At 47.3% G+C, this 7,444-nt stretch overlaps 1 protein-coding gene across 3 annotated transcripts in view; it reads right to left on the bottom strand.

Annotated features, from left to right (window-relative positions):
• Positions 1-4,912, bottom strand: part of Acsl1 (acyl-CoA synthetase long chain family member 1) — a 63,929-nt gene extending 59,017 nt beyond the window's left edge. Inside the window, exon 1 of one of the 3 annotated variants that reach the window (XM_029480966.1) lies at positions 4,746-4,912. The gene's annotated coding sequence lies outside the window, so the exon portion shown is untranslated. Of the gene's footprint in view, positions 1-3,925; positions 4,194-4,745 lie in introns of those variants that run through there. The other 2 variants (XM_021169316.2, XM_021169314.2) reach the window with 2 other exon arrangements.
• Between the last annotated feature and the right edge of the window lie 2,532 nt (positions 4,913-7,444).

Below are 7,444 nucleotides of genomic sequence, written 5' to 3'. Positions count from 1 at the left end.
GACAGGACTCTAAGGTGCCAAGACATAGACGTGACTGTGTGTGGATCCCACGGGCACTCAATCCACCTTACTTCACCCACAACAGCCCTGTTACACTTAGCCCATGGCTTCTAGTTCTGTACTTTTACCAGGCAAATAACTCAGTAAGAATAACTGGGCAATACCACAGTGTCTGCAAACTGAGAACAGAGGAATCTATCCTCTGGTCTACTGGATGATCTCAACAGTATCACTACACCACGCCGGGAAGGAGGTAAGAGTGCTTCCCAAATCCACAGCAGAGAAAATCCCGAATCCATGATGTGTCACAGTGAGGTGAATCTCCTACTAATGTGCTTTGGCTCCAGGGTCTGTACCAAGTTAGGGCCTTGTTCCCGCCCACGGTCTCCTCAGCACTCGATGCATTCACCCCAACTGTGCTCCGGGCTTCCAAGACGAGGAGGCAGTTCAAGGGCAGACGAGGCCCCTTACTTTTTAATTCTCCCACTGAACTATGCTGAATCAATCAAGCTCTTATCTCTCGGAACTCAGGTGCTATGGAGAGAAAATTCGTGGCTGAGTATAAATGAGACAAAGAAAAAGTCAAGGAACTTTCCAAGCCTGAGAAATCTACTCCAGAGGGACCTAAGAGGAAGCACTTGAAAAAGCACAGGTTCTGACACCAGGCAGCCTAGACTCAAATCCTGCCTTGGGTGACTTAATCGCCAAATGGCACTGAGAAGTGGTTCTCAACCTATGGGCCAGGACCCCCCTCTTAGGGTCAAACGACCCTTTCACGGGGGTGGCCTAAGACCACAGAAAACACAGATGTCTACATTATAATTTATGACAGCAGCAGAATTACAGTTATGAAGTAGCAATGCAAACACTTATATGCTTGGTGGGGGCTGGGATCCCCACAACATGAGGAGCTCTGTATTAAAGGGTGGCAGCATCAGGAAGACTGAGAGCCACCGTCATAGTCTAAAAGTAAGACCTGCCTCACAGGGCTCCGGAGGGACCATGTGAAGCTCCCAGAACAGAACCTCTACTGCATCCCTGAGATGAGGGACAGGTGACAATGTAATCCTGTTGCAGCTTCCTCTTCATTCTGCTTAATCAACGGTGTTCTAACCTCCTGCCTACAGACATTTCGCCTCCAACAAACCTGAGTGCAGAGAGCCAAGTTTCTACAGCGGCCAAAACCCTGCAAATGCATAGATAATGCATTTATCAGAAGTCGCACCCCAAATGTGGAAATGTTCTAAGAGGCAAACCACACTTTTCTGATGCCCTAACTTCTTTCCATTTATCTTTCCAAACCATGAAATTGTTATTTCAACAGCTTTTCACGAAAATACACGAACCCAAAAGTCCATTAAAACCAACTCAGTAATTTTTAAGTAACTTACAAAATCATGAGAGCTTTTTAAAAAAAAAAAAGGATATGTTTAATTCTAAACATGTTTGTTTTAATTAGAGAAAAGAGGTTGGTAAACTGTTCTGAAATAAGCAACAAACAGAGAGTAATGAAGAAATTAAAAGTAGTCATCTCCAAAGTATGTTAACAAATCTGAGGAGATCACCTACATAACCGAGGTGATTAAAAATGAGTCGTCAGTCTGGAGAGATGGCTCAGCAGGTAAGAGCATCGAGCGGCTGCTCTTCCAGAGGACCTGAGTTCAATTCCCAGCATCCACCAGGCAGCCCCCAACCATCAGTAATTCCAGTCCCAAAGGATTCAAAGCCCCTCTTCTAGACTCTGAAGCCACTGCATGCATGTGGTATACAGACATATATGAAGACAGAATATCCAGACATATAAAATAAAAATAAAGGTTAATTTAAAAAATGAATTGTCAAAACGTTCAACTTCAAATGATAATATATGCCTTAAAATTATTTTTCAATTTGCTTATAAAACAACTGGAAGAAAATAAACCCAAATGTAATCTCTTGAAGACATTTCACTTCTATGTGTCCTGTTTTTTTTTATGACAAGCATATATTACTCTTATAATATGAAAAAGGAAAACTATAATTTAGATATTTAGATAGCTCTCATATTTTTTTGCTTAAAATTTGAAGACTAGCAAATAATTCAGAAAGAGAACTACCCTGGCTTCTATGTGCATTAAACCACTGGGTTTGAGATTTCAGACTTAAGATATGGGGCACATGCTGTTCCCCACCCAGCAGGCTCCCACTATCCTAAGGGAATACAGCCCTTACAAACCTCTAGGCTAAAGTGGCACCCCTCCTAGCCAGTCAAGACACAAGGAAAGAACCACTCAACTGTAATCTCTAGCCTTCCTCCTTACCTTCACTCCTCCAAGTTTACAACTGAAAAATAGGACTGCCTGCAAAGGTTAAGAAATTATAAACACCAGGATGGACAAAGCACAAAAATTAACTTATTCATGTGGTAATTTCCTTTCCCTCGGCCATCTAACTGATTACCCTGGGATTTCACAAACTGAGATTCCTCGGGAGTCGATACTCTTTGTGAAGAGGAGAATCGCAGTGTACCACCACAAACGCTGCTCAAAATGCCGTTCTCTTCAAGTTCAGCTGCTACTTTAGGCTTTGCATTTCTTTCAAGCTCTCAGAAGCCCCTCAGAGTACCAGGATGTGGAAACCTAAACTCAAGCACACAGCAGCTTTGGAATGCCTCTGTGCACTGAGAACGGCCCTCCAGGCACCAGTGCCAAAGGTACATCATGACCCTCAAGTGCATGTCTAACCACTAATTTGGACTGAAGACCTTCACTAAGGGACTCGGGCACCTTAAGCTATCTGGGCGGAACAGTCAGGCTTAAAGAGGGTTCAAGAGACTCACAGCTGGGGGCTGCCTTAAAGCCTGTTCTTTCCATTTTGCAGCAGGAATGTGTAAACAGGCCTGCCCGTAAAACATTTCTAACAGTGTGACTCAAGCTGAATTTAGTTGTAAGAAACAGTGCATGGCAAGCTTACCCATCAAATGAAACTGAGCTTACAAACTAAATGACTCTAAAAAGAATGAGGATAAACGTCTAGAAGTTATGGTAGGCATCCCACAGTCTAAGAACAACAACAGCAAGGCCGTAGGGAGAAAGATAAAATCTCTACAGGTAACCAACTCAACCACCTGATCTTACTCCAAACATGGAATCCCACAGCTCTAGATAGCCATATCCAAACTAAAGATGTGCTAAAGACATTAATTCACAACACTGTGACATGTTGGCTTGCATTTGGTGACTTTACATTTAACTCGGGAACTAAGTTGCTGAAAAGTACCTGTATGGTATAAATAGATAACCTGTCCCCACTGTGCCAGATGCCATGCATGTTAAATGTCAAAATTTCCAAGGCCTCATGATTTCAGTCAGGCTGTAATAATAATAAAGCACTGATAAAATATAAATAACAGAGACAGGAAGGAAATATGTGAAAATGCTTAGAATCACTGATGGGGAGGGTTTTTTTTGTTTTTGTTTTAAGTTTTGTCTGTTTACTGTAAATTTAGAAGAGGTGAGTGAATAAGGTAGGTTGCTTTTTCTTTTCTTTTCTTTTTCTTTTTTTACCTTCTCAGGTCATACAATTTTAGCTCAAGATCTCAATGCAGACCTTTTACAAAGAACCGGCCTCCCACCACAAAGGGATTTCCTTCAGCTGAACTACAAGAAAAAACATCTCCCAGGATCCGGTCCTGTCTTGTTTTCTGTTGTCACACCTCACCATATTGCTCCAAACCGATGGTTCCTTTTCGCTGCTCCCCATTCTTAACCTTGCCCATTGCAGACCTTCGGTTCTTAACTTTGGTGAGCTAGAAGGGTTTGGATGATTTCTGAGTTACGCTAATAATTTTCATTGGGCTAACCACAGATTACGTTCTGAAACGTGTATCCCAGAAACATAATCAAATGTCAAGTCCTTAAAGGGAAGACTACAAATGGATACTCACAGTTCCAAGAGGAAGCATTTTCATAACGGCCATTCTTAACTAGGTTCCATAATCCTGAGCTTGAGCGGTGTGGCAAGATGGTCTGTACGCTCTGGCATAGTGCAGTGATTAGATGGAGCTGCCTTCTCTAGATTCTAATCCGTGTGATCTTTTAAGTCCTGTATCAACACTCGGGGTCTACGTTTCAAGGTGATAAATATCATTTTTGCTCCCTAATTTAAAAATACATTAAAAGCCAGATTGCCTTAAATCAATGACTCCATCACCACTGTGTGTAGTGGCTCTGGGAGCTCCTCTTGGAGACACCGCGAGAATTTCTACTTATGACATCGGGCTCTGAGCGCTGCTTTTGACCCTCCTCGAACGCTCGGCGCAGGGGCACGTCACAGAGCAGCACCGGGACAGTCCGTGTCCACGCGCGGTGAGTGCGCGCCTCACAATCCCCGCCTCTGGGGGTACGAGGGATGCGGTGGCGGAGACGCCAGGGTCCCCAGCAAGCAGGACCACCTCTCGGCACCTGAGCTGGGCAGGGAAGGTCCCAGCCTCCACACCAGCCAGGGACCGGTGCAGAGAGGAACCTCTTGACTCCGTGGTGCATCAGCCCCGCGCGCGCACGGCCCGCGGGGGAACCCGGGCTCCGGCACCGGAAGCGGCGGCCGCCGGAGCGGCCCCAGAGCCTCCCGAAGCCGAGGGAAACGAGGCCGTGGAGCCCAGGCCGGAAAAGCGGAACGTCCCGCAGAGCCGCGGGGCGGTTCTCCGGTCTCGGCCCGGCTAGGGTCGCCTTGGCCGACACGCGGCCCTTCGCGGCTGGCGCACTCACCTCCTCCGCTGCCCGGGCTGCTCCACAGGCGGCTGTCACTGCAATCCACGAACTGCCCCGCGCCGGGTTGCGATGCTATTTAAGGAGTCGCGGCCGCAGCTGCTCTCTTGGCTGCGCCACCGGCGTTGCAGCAGCAGCAGCAGCAGGGCCGGGCGGCTGGTAGTGCGCGTGCCGTGCCACGCCGCCCCGCCCCGTCCGCAGGCTCCTCCCCGCCCCATCTCTTAGCGCGCCCACTCCCCCTCGCCAGCTCCTCCCCTCCTGTCGCACAGGTCGAGCCTGTCCCGCCCCATCACACCCACCGCTCCTCTCAGGTCCCGCCCCATCGGCGCCATTCCCGCCTCCCAAGCCCCGCCCTATCTGGGCTGATCCAAGCCCCTCTGACCCGCCGCGCCTCTCAGGCCACGCCCACCAGCTCCAGTCCTTCCCCTCCGGCCACGCCTCCTCGGTCGTTCGCCCCGCCCCTAAGACCCAGTCCTCCTTCAGGTCCCGCCCAGTCCTGCTGACTCCGCCTCTCCCTTCAAAGCCGCAAGGTGGGCGTGGCCTCCTTCAGGTCCAAGAGCATGGCTGTCAGCAAGCAAAAGCCACTAAGGTCACCCAAACTGCCCTCTAGTTTCACAATGAATCTGAGGTAGGGCAAAGGGTAAATCTGGAAGTCTCCTGAACCCTGATAATGTGATGCTAGGGAATGTTGCAGGTGCCCTTTAGCGCTTCCATCCTTAACATTCTTCCACAGCTGACTTCTTGGCATAGCCTCTCTGCTTGCTTCTCTGCTTGGAGGGACCAGGGTATCTGAAGAAGTCCCATCTTTCTTTAGCACAGATATACATGAACCCCTTTAATCCAGTTTCACCACAGTCCTTGGCTAGGAATACAGGACTTCCGCAATATCTTGGCCATGAGGCATCTCTGGACAACCCAGGCTCCTGTGTGGTTCGAGTGAAAAGCAGACTTAGTCGTTGCTCAAGGATGGTGTCCACCTGCCAAGTTTTAAAGGCTTGTCTGCCCTGCTCAGCCTTGGCTCTGTAGACTTGACAATCCTTTGGGATAACCTTTTAAGGGCTACCAACGGCCAATGCAAGGCCAGTAGGATGGCTCACTGGGTTAAAGCCCATGCCTGTCACAAAACCTGAAGTGCAATTCTCAATCCTCAGGATTGTGAGATACCATGTGTGCATGTAACTCTTCTCCAAACGTCATTTAAAAAAAAAAAAATCTTAAAGATACCCCAAAGCTTTAAGATAATCTTTTAAAAGGTTAAATACTAGAGTTGTCACTGTTGCTCAGTGTCCAGAACTGGTCAGTGTGGCTAAAGTAAGATGCAGATCGTGCTAACATTTTGAATGGGAAAAAAAAGGTCAACATAATTGTTGCCAGATTCACCAGCTGCATGTTACTTTGCTATTGCATGAGGCCAGTCATCCAGGTACAGGAGGGTTTGCTCCCAGCGTTAGGTGGAAGGCTTTCTAATATTGCCTTAAATTTGAGGGACAATTATTGTCAGAACACCTCTAATAACATATCATTTACTAGGTGACACTATTAATCAACTATAATGTCCATAACCCTATGAGGTGGTACCACCTCTGGTCCTCTTCTGTAGAACAGAAAACTGAAGGGCAGAGTCAGGTGTAAGAAAGGGCATGACTGCTGGGCAGTGGTGGGGCACGCCTTTAATCCCAGCACTCAGAGGCAGAGGCAGGCAGATTTCTGAGTTCAAGGCCAACCTGGTCTACAGAGTGAGTTCCAGGACAGCCAGGGATACACAGAGAAACCCTGTCTNGGGGGGGGGGGGGGCAAAACCATTCTTAGAATTCAAGATCATCTGCTTCTAAACCATGGACTTTACAACCACAGTGGCCTACCCTACCCTCTTGGGAGATGATTCATTCCCTCTAGTCACAAGTATACTCAAGCTGACTCAGCAAGGAATAAGTACTTTCCCTGGGTGTCTCTGGCCTTCCTCCTGTGGAGTCTGAGGCTCCTTGTCCAATGCTGGTGAGACAATCCTCACACAAACAGCTGCCATATCAGCGCTGCTTAACCTGGGGGTCACAACCCCTTTGGGGAGGGGCGGGAGGGATTGAATGACCCTTTCCCAGGGGTCACCTAAGACCATCGGAAAACCAGATATTTGCAATTTATAGCAGTAGCAAAATTGCAGTTATGACACAGCAATGAAAATAATTTTATGGTTGGGGACCACCACAATATGAGGAGCTATATTAAAGCATGGCAGCATTAGGAAGGTTGAAAAACACTATAGCAACTGAGTCTTCTAGGTCCTTGAGATTACTATCTTCCAGGTCTATAAGACTTTCTTGTCTATAAGGAGAAAGAAATAGACTCCATTCATTTTCAGTTGATGACATCTTGGCTTCTTTGAGTCTTCACCTGCAATATTACTCATTTTTCTCCTCTCCTTTTTATTTTTTGTTAACACAAATTCATTTATTGCAGGTTAGGTAAATCTTGAACAGTAATGCTTCTACTGGTCTTTGAGTTAGTCCCTTCCGTCTTCAGATGGCAGACCTGACTGAGACAGAAGATATATTGTAAAACCCAGGCCCCCTGCCAGCCACTGTTTACATGGACAAGCCACGATGCCAGGTGCCAATGGCTTATCTCTTCATCTTGGTCTTGCCACAGAAGGAGCAAGTGTGTTTGGCATGCTTCCACATTTTCAGGAGGGAGGCGCTATG

This window comes from Mus caroli, chromosome 8 (assembly GCF_900094665.2).
Source record: "Mus caroli chromosome 8, CAROLI_EIJ_v1.1, whole genome shotgun sequence".
NCBI classification, from domain to species: Eukaryota; Metazoa; Chordata; class Mammalia; order Rodentia; family Muridae; genus Mus; species Mus caroli.
The sequence above is the reverse complement of the archived record's forward strand: the minus strand, read 5'-3'. Positions and strand labels throughout refer to the sequence as shown.